Source organism: Vidua macroura, chromosome 15 (genome assembly GCF_024509145.1).
Source record: "Vidua macroura isolate BioBank_ID:100142 chromosome 15, ASM2450914v1, whole genome shotgun sequence".
NCBI classification, from domain to species: domain Eukaryota; kingdom Metazoa; phylum Chordata; class Aves; order Passeriformes; family Viduidae; genus Vidua; species Vidua macroura.
This window is the reverse complement of record NC_071585.1, coordinates 10,598,202-10,614,999: the sequence shown is the minus strand read 5'-3', so window position 1 is coordinate 10,614,999 and position 16,798 is coordinate 10,598,202. Positions and strand designations below refer to the sequence as shown.

At 40.6% G+C, this 16,798-nt stretch overlaps 1 protein-coding gene across 2 annotated transcripts in view; it reads right to left on the bottom strand.

Annotated features, from left to right (window-relative positions):
• Positions 1–16,798, bottom strand: part of SPOCK1 (SPARC (osteonectin), cwcv and kazal like domains proteoglycan 1) — a 265,334-nt gene that overhangs the window by 238,746 nt on the left and 9,790 nt on the right. The gene's annotated exons all lie outside the window — the stretch shown is intronic.

The following is a 16,798-nucleotide window of genomic DNA, read 5'->3' as shown; positions in this document are numbered from 1 at the left end:
AAAAATTAAAGTAACTTTGTGGGTCCTTGTAGTTTCATTTATTGAGCCCTTGGGCTCAGAGTTGTGTCTTGCCAATCTGTCTCTGATTAAAAAAAATGATTACAGCTTTACTGCTCTCCTCTTGCAGCTTCATAACCTTGCAAAACACTTGCTGCTGTAGCAATCACAGTTCTATTTCTCTTCAGCTATCAGTCGTTGCAAATGATTTTAAATGTTGCTTCCTATGCTTTGAATTTGCATTTTTGATGCATTTGATTTTCTGCCATAATATATGATGCCACAAACAGCCTGTTGGTAGCAGTTTGGATCCTCTCTAGTGATTCCTAGGCGATGTATTTATTTAAACTGATCTAATATTTTCTTCATTTGGTGCCACTAATATAAGAACACTGTATGCCTTGAGTATGGCTAGATATTTGTCTGGACAAACGTTTGTTGCTCAGGACCAAATCTCTTGAATAAATTCTTCCATCTCACAGTCTCCAGCCAGAGACATATTCAAGAGAAGGGAGACAGTGAGACTCTCCTTACACCCCACACATCTCCAGTCTGATTCAATACTCTGCTGGACTAGAACAGACCATTATAGGGGGCAGAAACCTCGACCCTGCTGACCTTGCACAGACTTGCCTTACAATCAAGGACCCAGAAAGAACATTTTTAAGCCTTTATCCTGTAACTTGCACTAAGCAATGCTTAGATCTTGCTTCTGCTCCATTTACTGCTGTTGCTTTCATTATCTTCATTAAAAGCAGGCTCTAATTAACTAGCTGGTACATATTTCTAGCTGCATGGCAATAAAGGCGAAATACAATCCTAGATCAATTACTTGTGACATGCTCTGCAAAACTAGAAAATGCGTAGTGTATTAATCAGCATTATGTTAAGATTCCTGAGCATTAGAAAACGTTTAGCAGATGAGCCTGGATTCTTCTCTAGGGCTCACTGTCTTATCAAAGGTAAAATTCCTTAAACTATGGACAGTAAGAGTTAAATTTTACTGATGCGTCCCATTTGTCGTTGCAGGTCACTCACAAGGACAGACATGAAAGGGCATCTCTTCTGAGCCTTGTAGAAAGCCTTGCCAATGACACAATCAGCCACCTAAAGCAGCAGCACCCATGCATGATGTGACAATCAGATCAGGACTCAAAGCAGAAGCAAAATGTGTATGAAAAATCTCTCCCAGGGAAAAATTTTTCAGTAAGAATCTCTGTAAAAAAAAAGAACTCTGCTATTTCCTCTGAAGGTCAGCAAGTACTCAGCATGTCAGACTACAAGTGACAAACTTTGCAATGAGCTCTCACTAAAAGCAGTCAGCTACACATCCCTTCTCCTTTTTTTACTGAGAAGTCTCTCCGTGCCAATTGCAGCAGCCCTGAGTCTCTCAGGTAACCAGTCAGCAAGGCACTGACTCAGACAGCAACTCCCACTCCAGCTTCCCACTCACATATAACAAAATCCTACCTCCAGCAGCAGCCCTAACTGCAACAGGGGAACTTGCTGGGAGAGTTATTGTCCCTTGGAAATGCCCAGGAAACACCAATCACTTTTGACAAGAATGTCCTATGGGAAAGGGAACCAGTTCCCTTCTGTCTTAGGTCGTCAGTGATTATTCCTTGCAAACCTCAGTGGCTTTCCAAAAGAATTTCAAAGTGGCAAGAATCTGATTTTAATTTGCAATAATGAGGCATTTCCCTTCCATTACCTCTTTCTAGACCTGCATCCATCCAGGTCCAGCCTCCTGCCAGGATTCACTTCACACCCTCATCTCCAGGACTGACAAACATGCCAGCTGCCCTGGGGACAGGCTCCTCACTGTCTATTGATATGGAGAAGAATGCTAATTGTCATTAATATTGTCAACAAATACCACAAAAGAGTTTCTGTAACGAAAGAAAATCCATTGGAGGTTCCTTTCCAATGCAGGAAACGTTTTCTGGTAACTGACAGCAGGAGCTGTATAATGGGAAGTGTCACTCATGCCCTCTTATCTGATGTTTAAGGGTTATCTATTTACACCAAGGACAGTGTATAACAAATCAATAGCCATCTTAAATCAAAGAGTAATTACACGGAAAGGAAGGAAAAAAGGGAAAAAATTAAGAAGTTAGGTGTTTCAAAATACTGCAGCATCATTCATTAAGATCAATGCTAATATTTAATTGGAAAATAAAAATCTTCTTTCATAGATTACTAAGTAACTGCTTCAAAATAAAAAGCTAATCTAGAGCAAGCGTGATATGGCCTATGGAGGTAGATCTAGTTAAGATCAATAAATGAGGAACAGCCACTCTGTCCATTTTCTAAACATGATCCTCTCCTTCCCTAGGGCTCCCAATCTCCCAGTGAAATCCAAGTGCTCTTATTTGGAGCCATCCACCGGACAGTGCTACACAGCCCAAAACCTGAGTGCACTGATTCCACATTGGGTAGTGGCACACTGAGTAGGGAGGGAAGAACATGCAGCTTTTTTTTTTTTTTTAATCATCCTCCCTTGCTGTTGATGTCTAGTAAAGTGACTTAATTAATGTTTTCTGACCATAAACCTCTCACCACTATGTTATTTTGCTCAACTGTTGAAATCAAATATAGCTCTGTTGGTCCAGTGTAACAATTTCAGTCATACTGGCAAGCTCCTGTCACTGGCAACATCTTGCTCTTGTGAATAAGTATTCACATAAAGCAGAAGGAGGAAACCTGAGCAAGGAATTTTGATTTAAGTCCTCACAAATGAACCAAACACATGACAAGAATTTCCAGAAGACACAAGAATGAAAAGCTTTTTACTTTACAGTTCTTTCTTAAATTACTTTCCAGTCATACCTCCAACAAGATTTAAAAAACAGTGTATTTGCACGTTTCTCACAGTTAAAGTTCAAGAGAATGATTCTTTATATGAATCACTGACATTACAAAAGTATTTTTGTGGAATATGCCCTACACATCTGAATGTAAATACATTTATTTTTAAGAAGATTAGAAAGATAAACTTGTATATACCTGAGTATAATGCAACCTAAGGAAGCCTGGATGTAAAGCTTCCAATTTCCCAGACCAACCTTTTACAAGGGAAGTTTGGGAGCTGACTCTGAAGAATACCAATAGTTCAATCAAACTCTGGCTTTAATACTCTAATCTAGCTTGGATGCAAACTGAAGCAGGGCAAAGTACTTTATTTGGGGCACATTCAGTGGGTTATCAGATGAAATGCTAGCAGGAAAAATTGCCGTATTAAATGCAGTATCACAGGGAATAAAATCAATAGAGGAGACTGCCTGTATCCAAAATGTCTGAACAGACAGAGCAGACACACAGACTGATTGAGTAGAAATACCAGAAATCCTTTAGATCAGACCTGCAAATTTAAACAGATTTAAACAGCTAAATCATGATCCTCACATCCCCTTATGCAGTTAGCACACATTATAAACTATAGATAAAGCAAGACATTACAATAGCTCAAGGTTTGAATTTTTTTCCTCCCCCTCTTCTATTTAGAAACTGTCACTATTTCCATGATTTTTGGTTTATATTGTAACAGTATTGGACATGACATATATGAGTATGTGCTTTGGGACTCTTCTATTACCTGAATTGTGCTAGTGAACATATTCTAAAGGCCACTTGCAACAGTTTTCTTGTGTTCTGACTTGAAAGGTGTTGGTTTTTTTTTTTTTGGCCTATACCTCTTTATTTTTTGCTTGAGGCTACTGACTTAGAAAGTAAAGTACAGACATGTTTCCAAAAAATAGGCTTCTTCTGATATTCTGATAGGATTGTTTTCTTGTCTTTCAAGGGATAGAAGCTTTAAATTAATGTGTAATATTTAATATCTTCATATGGAAAACATGACCCCACTACAGGTAAATTTAACTGACTTGAGTGGGACCACAGTTTCAACTTTAAACAACAGGCACTTGAAAATTACCAATAACTAACATCTATAAGTGGGTAAAAATTGAAATACACTGGGAGAGGTTCAAGTTCAGAGATAAGCATTTGATTTGATTTTAATCAGCAGTTGAGGACGGAGAGCTGCACATCAGCTATAGAAGTGTTCAACTACGAAAAAAGAGCCAAGACAACCACTAAGGTGGGTTTAGTTTTGTTTAAAGTGAAAGCTTCAGAGCATCAGTATGTCACCAGACTGCTTGAAAATAATGGCAAATCTGTCCCAGTGACTAATCTTTGAGCCCTGCCAGCACTCAGAATTTAACAACACCAAAATGGGGAAAGAAAATAATGTCACCTTGTCATTCTGAAATGGACCTATAATCAAACCCTTGAAGTGGGTTCACAGAGAAGTATCAACCCCACTAAGACAGAAGGCGAGCTCAGTTTGAAAAGAATAAAATATATTTTGTGATCCCAAAAAATACAAAATGCCACATTGCATATCTCCTGCAACACTTAGTCATTTATTTGGAATTGTCAGTAATTTATACTGCTTATTTGCAGGTCTGCCTGCAGCCTTACAGCCTCCCACTGTGATTTTGTCAGATTCCAAGCCTAGCAGGGTCAGGTTGGGTTAACTCTGGTGTGTAAGACCAGCTGCTACATTTTACCCTGCAGACAGCTGCCTTTCAAAGGCAGGTAAAGCATTCCACAATTTTATGAAGTCTTAGGAATAAGTCAGCCACTAGAAGATTTTCCTCAATACTCTTTGCAGGATTCAAACACACCTATTATTTTGTGTAATATATTTGTGACTTCATGGCATCAACATACAGCCACCACACTAAACACAGCATTTCTGATTGCTTATTGCCAAAGTCTTCTTATCAGAATTGAGTGATTAAATTGCTTTTGCAAAATAAATAGCTTTCCAGTGAAGGCAAACTTGTAACTATGCAGCTACATATTTGGGCTCGAAATTCAACCATCAGCTAATGAAATGCATCACCAAACAGAAATCCTGCAAGCAGCTACAGAAGACCCTAATCTGGAGAAGGCAAACCAGCACACTGAATTCATCATTATTCTTTGAAGTTGAACACCTACTTAAACATTTGCAGATTTGGCAACTCTAAGCATTATGTCTGCATATTTAACAGAACTGATAGTTAACATATTTGTTACAGCTACCAGAATTCAGTTTTCTTTATTTTAGACTCCTTTGAAAAGAAGGCGTTCTCCTCACCTCCTTCCCAAAGCCAGCCTTTTTCCCTCTAGTTTTCCTATTTACTCACATCAAAAAAAGCACCATGCAGAAAGAAATACGGATAAATAGATGTATTTGAAGACACTGCTGCAAGGAATCTGATTATAAAACTTCAGCTGATGTCACAGATTACTACACCTTATTGTATCATACACAAGAATCATAAGCAAAATTGTCAGAAGGCAACTGAATAGAAAGATAACTTGTACTCAGCTGGCTGATAAAACCAGTAAAAAAGAAAGGAAATGTTATATATTTATTTTACTTCAAAGTATGAGGAGGCCAATTGCTTGAAGAGCTTACTGGGGTCTGCAAAAACTCTGCTGGTTGCACTGGGGCTAAGCACAAATGTGAAAATAAGGATTCATTGAAATTATTGGCAATATGACCGATTTTCATCCCTGTGGTTACACAGTATGTGTACAGGTAAAGTGGAAGGATGCCACCAATTTCTGTAGATCTTTCAGAAAAATGGAGTGGGGCTCAGAGAGGCAGTGATTTGCCTCACACTTAATTTTCTCAGGCTCTCTGGGAAACTGCTTTGACACACACAAGGGATCAGATAAGTAGAAACCATGGTTTGTCATGAAGATAAGAGAACCAGGTGGGGGGTTATTCTGCATTTCTGAAATATGCTGAAGCAGTATCTTCAATCTGAATGTGATAAAACTTTATCAGGGTGAGGACTTCACAACTTCATTGTAACAACAATTTGTTCAAAGCTTCCAGCAAGGTATCAAAACCATAGCATAGCCATGCTGTCAACTTAGTACTTCTGGCCAGAGAAATTAGCTAACCATTATACTGACTTAATCAAAATAATGCAATTTAATTTCATGGTATTTTACATAATAATGGTCAGGCAACTGTATTCCTGAAAGACAGCATGACATTTACAAACTAAATTAATTTCTGTAGCACCTATAAAATGGTAAATACTCAATATAAAACATTAACCTCAGGTTTCAAATAGCTCTTTCACATAATGCAACTTGCTTTATACAATACCTTTATTTCCTGTGTTAAATGACTATATCTGCTTTACATTAGTGTTTATCCCTTATGTGGTGTTCCAAGAGGCTCTGTTCAATTTATTTGCAGGACAGACAAAATTACACTTGCTAATGATCTCCTGTCTATAAGAAAAATTAATGTTTTTAGCTAGGCTTTAAGCTTGCTGGAAGGATTGTACTGATCTGGTAGCTATCCACCACTTTCTCAGGAATCCAGACTCTTTCTAATCTGATATCTATAAATGACTTCCCTTAGAATCCAATACATTCCAAAACAAAAGAAGCATTCAAAACATACAGACAAACTTTGGAGAAAGATACATCTCAGAAAAGATGCTTGCCCTGATTAAGGAAAATGAGGAAAAAATACAATAGTGCAGCCTGCAAGTCACAGTGGAGAGTGTTGTACTTTGGCTAAGCCTCAAAGTTTAAGAGACACGAATTCCATCTTCCAGAGTATAAAGAAATGATCCTGTAGGGTTATAGAAGCAGAAATATCACTGTTCTCTTCTTTTAATATTTTGAGATCAACTATAATAGATTTCAAAATTACTACACTTCAAAGAGACTATGGCACTTTGCTTTAACGTGGGTCCTAGAAAAAAACATTAAGTGCACAAAAACTGGACAGCTAAGCCTTCCAGTTCATGTGAGATTTGTGTTAGATTCCTTATGTAAGCAATGTATTAAACCCATTACTTGTTTCAGAGATATTAAAATAATAACTGTCATTCAGTCAGTATTGGTAAGTTTTATGGTAGACACAGCAATGAAAAGAATCTGCATCTTCATCTCCTATCTAGTCTCTTGAACTGGAAGTAGAGATTTTCCTTCAGTTAGGCAGATTTGAAAAACTCCACTTTTTTTTGTTGAAGCTGTGATTAGGGAGCTTAAATAAATGCTTACAATTACAAGTTGGACAGACTGCTAGAGAAATTAGGACTCGGAAGTGCTCTCTGCACTTCTGCTAAGGTTATATAATTTTTCAGCACTGGTTCACTCTTTCAAGTCCTGTAGTCCCAGACTGCAGGAATTCCTGGGCAGGCATACACACCAGTTTTCACTGTGCCAGGTTAAAGATGAAAATCAGACTGATCACATCATCATCAACTTGGATAAAGCAGCTGTTCTGCTGTGACTTACTGGCTAGCAATATTTGGTAGCAAACTCACAGGACTTGGAAGAACTTGGACTTAAAGGAAGAAAATATTAAAGATACCCATTATAAAAGGAGGGGAGAAAGATTAACACTAGAAAAAAAAGAAAGAGGATGGACAACAGAGATGACAGAATGAAGAAAGAGTAGAAGGTGCTGCAGAGTCAACTGCAAGAGATACAGCAAGATAAACAAAGAGAGAATGAGAGATGGAGGAAGGAAAGTGAAAGCAAAAGCAAAACCACATGAACCTGAGGATCAAGGGTTAGACATCAGGGGGAGAGCATGGACAGTCAGAGATGAGTGGATCATCTCAGGCAGCACACAGCTGGGCAGGAGGAGGTGTTTGCACAAGCCCTTTCAAGGAAGGGTCTGTTTGCATAGGGCCTCACAGAGCTTGTGTACAGCTGAAAAAAAGCCACACTTTCAGGCTGACAGATGCTCTGAGGTGGAAGATTTCTGTAAAGCTTTTTTAGCAGCAGATTTTATAGATGTTACAATGACACATGGCTTCATTGTAATTTTCCATGTAAAAGAAGGCAAAAAGATTTAAAAAAAACCACCTAACAAAAACTCTCCCCTTCACTAGATAAGTGAGTCAAGTATAAAAATATTCCCAAGCAAATGACAGCTTTTTAGTCCATCTTTACATCAAACAATGACAGCAGCTTGCATGACTCAGACAGATGATTTGGCTGTTGTCCTCTCAGCTCACTCCAGAAGGGAGGGAAGGAGAGAAGCAGTCTATTTTTAAGTATGCCTTACTAGCAAGATTATTATGAGAAACCCATTAAAATGTTTTCTTTCCTTGAGAGCTGAGTTCTCACTTAAAATCAACTTCAGAGATAAATAAGAGTAGGAGGGTTCCTGGGAACATGGAGACAAAGCAGGAAGCCTTAAAAAACAGAAAGAACCTATTTTGAAAATCTGAGATGCTTTAATTCTATTAAGATCTCTTTATCTAGGACATGAAACAAAATATTTTATAACTAAATCTCTTTCAGGAAGCACATCACCTGTCCCTATATTGTTGATGAATATGTCAAATATAGGATTTTAAATGTCAGTGCAGAGTTTCCAAAGGGAGAGAGCACTGCCTGAAGGATAATCTATACTTGTAACAGGCCTTTCAGAAATACTGACTTAACCTTGTGTGAGGCAGGAAGTTATTCTATCTGGTTTTCAGAGACTTAGCTTGAGGCTAAAATAGTCACCAAATGAGTAGAAGTCAGAAAACTGGTCACCAGAAGGAAAAAAGGACGAACACTTAATTATTTTTACTTTCTGTACACCACACTTCAAAACAGAGATAAGGAAACATCAATTTTTCTTTCTCAAAGACTCTTTTCACCTCTAGTATCACATTAAAATTCATAACTCCAGAAATCATGAAAGTTTGGCCTCTGTTATCATAGTCTATTATTTCCATGGGAGAGTTCAACATGTTATAAGGGAATCCTACACAGCTTAACTCACTGCAAAATACAGCAGAGGAGCAGATGGAATATCAGCTATTTCTGAACAGAAACTGTAACAACATCATAGAATCATAGAACATGTCTACTCTAGTTGATAGGAAGGAGAACAGTAAAAAAAGCTGCCTCTTTTGCTTCTGAATATATCTTTGTTGACAAAGAAACTCTTAGAAAACAAGGTAAATTCATTCTATAGATGACTTCTTTATAAAATGTGCACACAGGTTTGGCAGAAAATGCTACAGATTTTTCTCTGAGAATAAACAGTAAAACTTATTTAAACAGGTTTATATTTAGGCATAAAACTCTGAATCTTAAACAATACTTTGTGTAATTGTAAATAAGTGTGTGAATAATTTTCATATAAACAAACTGCCTGAGACAGTTTTAATCTGGGTTGGTTGATTTTTTTTTTTTTTTTTAACTCAGGTTTTTTTACCCTCAGCATCTCAGTAATAGGGGCATTAGTGTTTCATGCTGCCAGAACATCTCAAAATGCTAGTGGATCCTTTCCACAGAGATCTCAAGCACATTAGGATTCCTCTTCCAGAGCAGTCATGCTGCTTGCTGCAGACACACAGAAATCCCAGGGCTCTCTAGGAATAAAATTGCCACAAGTGCCAAATGATTGAGTGGCCTCTCCCACTTCTGTGCAGCCCTACCCTGGCCAGTTATCAACACTCTCCCAGGCACCAATTCAGGAGCCTTGCCAGTGGTACAGGGATAAAAGCAGAGTCTGTGGATATTGGATATTCTTTTTAACTCAGGCTGGTAGTTTGTAATTTCATTTGTTAAGTGAGGTTGGACATGACTTTTACTTTGGCATTTCCTTATTGTTTTTATTATCCAAATTACAGTGACAGCTCCTACTGCTTCACTTTTGGGAATTTGTCATGAAATTGTGAAGCATGATCCAAGGTCTATCTCTGAAAAACAGACTTAATTTTCTCATATTCAGTAGGGTAAAAACAAGACTGTAGAGATTAAAAATCCCTATACGTTGCTTTGCTTTTCAGAAAGTGGAAGCTGAAAATAAAAATAAAACCATTTATGTAACAGAAATGATGAGGCTGAAATGAAGGAGGAGCTATTCCCACAGCGTTCTAGCATTTGCTATTTGTGTACTGTGAAAGCAAAAGATAAAAGAACTGCTCTTAACTAAGCACAGAAGTGAAATCAGTGTCAGGTTTACAAGGAGTGATGAACTGGAAGACATGGAGGGAAGGCTGGGTAGTTGCTGTGTTCTATGCAGGAATACAAAAGAAGTTACCAGCCACCTCCTGCCTCTGTGTAGAGGCCCAGCAAAAAGAATTTGCAGTGCTCAGGAAGGGTAAGAAGGCAAAGGCTGAGCACTGCTGCTGACATATGGAAAGGAGGTGGGAGGAAAAGGAGCTGCATGATCACAGCAGGGTGCAAATCTTCCATGGTTTGATTTAACACTGCACTTGTTAGAAAGTTCAGAAAGGCAGCAGTGCCCCCAAATCAGGAATTCACTCTACAAACAGTGTTTTGGACAAAAGTGAGCAACAACTTGCATTCTGCCTTTCCCCAGAAAGAAACACTCCATAGGCAGCAAATGAAAATTTGCTTTATTAAATCCCTTTTTGTTTTCCCTCCTGTCACTCCTCCCAGTTGTTAACAATATGCTGTTTACTCCCTGTGGTTGGATTCCACTGGTTTTCTCTAGCACCATACCAAGCACACTTTTTGTATTGTGTTGCTGAGCAATCACTTAATGATCTTTTTCAAAACAAAAGTCAAGTCTCCCACTCTCTGTACGTTCCTGAGATACATCCCCCATGCTTTCTCAAACCACCCACAGCCACTCAACACACAGCCCTAACTGCTGGTGGCACTCAGAGAGGGGATTAGGTGGCCTTAATTTCTTCCTCAGCTTTTTGCACAGTCATGTTAGTGCAAGTTACAGCCTGAGCTGGGAGGAACAATTCCCAACCCAGCAGGTAGCTGTAAGCCCTGTCATTATGGGGAACACCATGTAATTCTTCAGCTCCTGAAGGCAGCTGGAGTTTTGAGCAGCACAGCTGCACTCACTTCAGACCCTGGGTGACAGATATGGCATTTTATATATTCCATACTTTCAGCAATCAAGAAGCATCTTCTGAAGTCATGAACATGCAACTAAGAGCCATTGAGGAGGTGTTCAGCAATCACTATGAGGAAAAGCATCTTAAAAATCCACTGAAAGCTTCAAAAACGAGGGAGAAAGCAGAACTATACTGGGCAAAGTTCCTACAACTCATGGGCCTGTTAGCTCAAGTGGTTGTAATAAGCTAATAGTTTCTGGAAATTCTTGGTGAAGGAACCATTTCTGACTAAAGTTTCAAACAGCTTGGGCTTAATTCTGCTATGGGGCAACTGAAATTATATTGCTTTTGTAGCTCTTGTAACTGAATACTAAGATGGTTGTGACTGTTTTGGTAATCCCTAAAGTGAAAATATTCAACTAATTTAATAAAGGCTATTTCAGAACCTGAACTGGTTTTATGGGACCTGCAGAAGGAAAGAGAGTCCCAGGAAAAGTCAAACCCTGTGCAAGTGCTCTTCTTTCAATAAACTCAGCTGAAGTTTGTCTGTAATCTGAGCTATCTTCTCTTAACAAAAGCAACACACTGAGACGGCAGAGAGATTTTCAACACAAAAAGACCCCATACTGAAATGGATGCTTGAATTCAGTTCTACTACTGACCATGTCAATTGGAGAAAAAGATTAATTATTTGTATTATAAAATTTATACTGGTCAGCAGTCCTTGCAAAGATGACAGGCACCAGTGAACTCTCAGCTTTTGCACAATCAACTATAGGCAAACACAAAACTACTATGTTCTGTGAACTATTTACTGTGAGGAGATATAGGGAGTTCACAAAAGAAAAAGGAAACACAGCTCACAATATATTTAAATTTACAGTTCAGCATCTGGAGAAAAATAGGAGCTATCAAGGATAATTTCATTGGCTATTACAGATATTCTCCAAAATATTACATACATAGAGGCAATGGCACTACTGTTCTCACAGAAATATTTTTTGTCTGCATCCATAGAGTCTGCAGGGAGAAAGAGTGATATAGTTTCACAGAGAAAGAGACTATCCAGTTCATTGTGACTTGAAGGCAAATACAGGTCATCTCACAGAGAAAAATATCTCAACATGGGTTCATTTATCTTTTTTTAAGAAAAGATAAAAGCAAAAAAGAAAATGTGATCTCGACTAGATTGGATGGTTGCAATAATCCATTCAGCTCCTTTGGGATGGAGAATACCATATTTCTACTTTATCAATGAAAAAGAGATTTAGCTTATTTTTCTCTTCAGCAACCTTCTCCTTGCTCCTACCTCTCCTTAAAATCAAATATTTCTAAGTTTTGAATTTGGAACATGGAACCACACAACTAATCAACCAGCCTTTCCATCCAGAATCTCATCATTTTGAACACTACCTCATACATATCTCAGTGATTGTGCCTGCCGGGCTACCAGTGCCTTCTAAAAAGATTACATGGACCAAAAGAAACCACTTTGTTTTGCCCTCTGGCTTTCTAAGTGAAACAAGTGTCATGGTGAAATGCTGACAAAATCCTCTCATGTTTTCCAGCTTTGAAAAATTGCAGCACCATGTTAATGTTGGAAGCACACAAGCGAAATATATATCCAGGTTTTTTTGATTTGTTTTGTTGGGCTGTTTTTTGATTAAGCTACAGTACAATAGTTACTGAAATTTGAGCACAGAACAACTAAATTGTTCCCTGCTGTGCAGATATAAGACAGGGGAACGGGGAGATCTTAGGGACATTTTGCTGTACTTCCCCTATACATCAATTCATACATAACAGATTTCAGATTTGCAGAACAGTAAAGGTTGAAATTATCCTTTTGAAGCACAAGACATGAGCATATTTTGCAAGTTTAAATGTTTTCCATGCTTTATGTATATCCTTCGCTCTGAATTACACCAACTGTTAGAAATTATCTTCCTACTTTACTCCTGCACCACTGTATTGGAGCATCATCTAAGGGAGCAAACTTCTTCCCAAATAAGCTTGCAGCAGCACATGATCACTCAATGGATGTTCTGTTTTAAACCAAGCTTTTGCCATCTGTTCCTCTGCTAATTATGAATGCTACAAATATCCACAACTACATTGCAAGGAAAAAAAGTGATTAAAGTGCATATATTCCTTCTGCCATGCAGCTTTGTTGTTTATCTCAAATGAAAAGCAACACCACTCACCACACAAGTCCCACAGCAGGAAGACCACAGAAAGGCAGATGTTTAGAGCTCCTCCTCTGGCAATCAGCCATTGGTGATTACTCAGAGTCCAAAATGTATTGTGCACACTCAGCAAGACAAGCTTAAAACTGTGTAGAATCACACACACATGTGAAGTGGGGCTTGCCAGCAGCTTTGCTCACAAGAACTCTTTGCTGCCCAGTCAGGGTCACCCAGGATGCTGCTCAGCAGGTAAATAATTTTCAGCTGCATCCTTCCTAAATCCCTTCCTGTTCTCTTCTCCCTCTAACCCTAACATCATGATCAACCTGTCATTTTGGAATTTCTTGTAATGAAGTGAAACATGGTTTTCCTCATCTACCTTTTCCCATTCTCTCTGTGTTTATAGATTCATTACCTGCTACACATGCAGACACGTGTTATGTTCTCATTTCCTCTTTCTGCCAGGTATTTTCCATGAGGAGAAATCACTGGGCTTTAGTAAAGATTGTTCCAGACATGGTTTCTCACCTAATGGACCATGTCTCCATTTCAGTCATGACTCCTCTCTCTGGATCCACTAAATCATCCAGCATTCATCTGCCTCTGACACAGATTGTATGCTTTGGGACTTGGAGATTTTTTTGGTATTAGGGGGCCTTTGGTTTGGTTTTGTTTCTTTTTTTTTAGTTTTATTTTATTTCCTTGCACCTATATAGAAAGAACTGAAGAAAATACATTTATTCCATCATTGCTGTTTCAGTAACTCCTAATTTCAGAGAGCTTCAGCTTTAAAATCAGCCATGCTTTAAGGATCTTATGGCATCTTATTTTATATCCACATCTCTCCTTAGTGAGTTCAGATTTTATAGACAACTTTGTGTCATTCTGGAGGGAACACATCAACAGCACCATCCCTGATATATCAGTAATGGGTTTGCAATTATGGCGGCAGGTTTCAAAATTGCTTCCTATTTGCAGCTTCTTTTTTTTGCTAATGGAAACTGCAGCACATGCCACATCTGTCTGTATTTGTACATTGCCCTGCTGTAACAGAATATTGCTCGTTCTTGATTACACAGGGACATAGTCTGCCATTAAAGTGTGGAGGCAGTATCTCAACAGAAACTTATGCTAAGGTTGTGCAGTTACTTAAAAAAATACTGATAGCAAAATATGGCCCATAAGAAGTTGTTTGGATTTCTTTTTCCTTTACATACTGATAGGACTATTTGTGATGCCATATGTTACTTTACAAGGGGAAGTTTCAATATATTTTATCACTGTTCTAAAATTGTTTATGGTAGCTTTTTGTGAATGCTCAAAATTGTTGATCTATACCCATTAAAGTTCCTTGTACTCATGTTCAGTCTTCTTTTTTCTTTTACAGGCAGTGCACACAGATAGGAAATGCTTGCTCACAATCTCCAACAGCTCTATCTCCAGGGGAAAAGGATTACATTTCATCTTAGGTTATAAGTTCATTACAAGTCACAAAACCTTTGCTCTGATGAGCTTTTTAACTTAAGATAAGAAACATGCATAAGAAAGAAAACACTTCTTCATCAGAAGAGACAAAGGCTTTATAAAAAGGAGACTAAATATAAAAACAGACCTTTGTGTCACATAAGGATCCTCATTTCAGTCCATCTTGCCTCATATTCCAATGAAAATAAACCCTTAAGTGTCTTGTTATATCCAACTTAACTTTGTTATATAAGCATGAAGAGACTAATAAATCCGTGGTCACTGATCTGAATCACTATATCCTTCCTTATGAGCAAATATATCTGGTTTACCAGCTTCCTTCATGCTGCGTAACTGCAGTTCTACACATAACTGACAGTATGCAGTATTTTAGCAGTTTATATTTATTCTAATTAAATGTGGCACGATTTCCTTTTGGATGCTGCTGTCCTGAGTGAACCATAATGTAGAGATTCATGGTTATGCTTAAGGAATACTGCAGACAATTCTGTATTTAAACCACTAATTATCATATGTTTATAGATATCCCGGCTGAATGCAGCACTCTGGTGTACTTTTATTAAAACAGGGTTTTTTTTAAGACGAGTATTAAAAAGATCAGTAGATGTAAAAGACCTGAACCTCACAAGTTTCACGAGGTGTAGCTTAATATAAAAATAAAATAAATACAGGAAATCCACTCTGCCTAATACCCCTGCTTTAACAGGAAATACCTAGTCCCCCTCCAAGATGCTATTCATCTAGCATTAAATAAATAATAAATAACATTTAGCTAGCGTAAAAGACTGCTTACCCTGAATTTACTTTAAAAAAAAAAAAAAAAAAAGAACAGAATTTATCCCTTATATACCTTGAGTGAAGTTAATGTTATCAAACAAGAAATGAATCTGGGCCAATAAACACTGCTGTCAGATAGTGGCACATATATCCACACAGACCTGTTAAGCTCTGTCTTTCTGTATTCCAGCACAGTTCATCGCTCCGCAGAAGAGCACTGTCCTGGGACTTGCACGACATAAATTTTGTTGTTATATCTGGCATTAGCTTGATGGATAACTCTGAACCAGCGTTATCCTCTGCTTTCACATCTGTCTAATCTAGAATACATTCCCATGTGCCTAACCATGTCAGAAAAGTGCTTTCCCACGTAGTACGGGATGCCACAAAAAGCTTCAGGATTTTCAAGCGAGAGGAAGGATCCTCACTCGCGCTGCGCAGCCCGGTCCCTGAGCGGCTCCAGCCCCGGACAGCTCCGGGCAGCACAGCCGGTCCCTGAGCGGCTCCAGCCCCGGACAGCTCCGGCCAGCACAGCCGGGCCCTGAGCGGCTCCAGCCCCGGACAGCTCCGGGCAGCACAGCCGGGCCCTGAGCGGCTCCAGCCCCGGACAGCTCCGGCCAGCACAGCCGGTCCCTGAGCGGCACCACCCCGGACAGCTCCGGGCAGCACAGCCGGGCCCTGAGCGGCTCCAGCCCCGGACAGCTCCGGGCAGCACAGCCGGGCCCTGAGCGGCACCACCCCGGACAGCTCCGGGCAGCACAGCCGGGCCCTGAGCGGCTCCAGCCCCGGACAGCTCCGGCCAGCACGGCCGGTCCCTGAGCGGCTCCAGCCCCGGACAGCTCCGGGCAGCACAGCCGGGCCCTGAGCGGCTCCAGCCCCGGACAGCTCCGGCCAGCACAGCCGGGCCCTGAGCGGCTCCAGCCCCAGACAGCTCCGGCCAGCACAGCCGGGCCCTGAGCGGCTCCAGCCCCGGACAGCTCCGGCCAGCACAGCCGGGCCCTGAGCGGCTCCAGCCCCGGACAGCTCCGGGCAGCACAGCCGGGCCCTGAGCGGCTCCAGCCCCGGACAGCTCCGGCCAGCACAGCCGGTCCCTGAGCGGCACCACCCCGGACAGCTCCGGGCAGCACAGCCGGGCCCTGAGCGGCTCCAGCCCCGGACAGCTCCGGGCAGCACAGCCGGGCCCTGAGCGGCACCACCCCGGACAGCTCCGGGCAGCACAGCCGGGCCCTGAGCGGCTCCAGCCCCGGACAGCTCCGGCCAGCACGGCCGGTCCCTGAGCGGCTCCAGCCCCGGACAGCTCCGGGCAGCACAGCCGGGCCCTGAGCGGCACCACCCCGGACAGCTCCGGGCAGCACAGCCGGGCCCTGAGCGGCTCCAGCCCCGGACAGCTCCGGGCAGGGCGTGGCCGATCACCCGAGCAGCCTCAGCCCCGGGAACACTCCGATGGACACTCGGATGGACACTCGGCAAACCCTGCAAGAGCCAGAGCTGCACTCT